Here is a 619-nt window from a genome sequence, read left to right on the forward strand (position 1 = left end):
GCCCAGCTGAGCGCCGCTGTTGCCCCGCAGTGAGGCAGGAGTGGCACTTCCAGGACAAGGAAACTCAATTTTATCGCTTTGCCGAGCTGGAGCTGAGCCCGGAGCCCGGAGCGGGGCCGCGGGACCCCGAGGAGCTGCTGGAGGCTCTGGGGTTCCTGGCGCAGCTGGGACCCGACGCGCTGCTCTCCATGGCCCTGCGCAAGCCGTGAGTGCCCCAAGGGGGTCCCGGGGGGCTCTTCTGGACCTTCCCGACTCTTTTTGGACCTCGGCGGGGGTTTGGAGCAGCCAAGGGGCTGCTGTGGATGTCACCCGAGGAGGGAAGGGGGTTGGAGAGGGCTCTGGGTGGGGGGCACAGGGAGCCGCTGACCCCCCGCGCCCCCCAGACCTGCCCAGCGCACGCAGGACGAGCTGGAGCTGATTTTTGAGGAGCTGCTTCACATCAAAGCCGTGGCTCATCTCTCCAACTCGGTGAGCGCCGCCGTGTCCCCAAATCCCTCGGGGTGTCCCCTGGGCCGCTCCTGAGCCCCAAATCCTCCTGAATCCCATCAATTCCTCCCCAGGCATCCTCCCCTGCTCCCCAAATCCTCCTGCACCCCTTTCCTTCCTGTCTGAGCCTCCT

Source organism: Parus major, unplaced genomic scaffold, assembly GCF_001522545.3.
Source record: "Parus major isolate Abel unplaced genomic scaffold, Parus_major1.1 Scaffold987, whole genome shotgun sequence".
Classification (NCBI taxonomy): Eukaryota; Metazoa; Chordata; class Aves; order Passeriformes; family Paridae; genus Parus; species Parus major.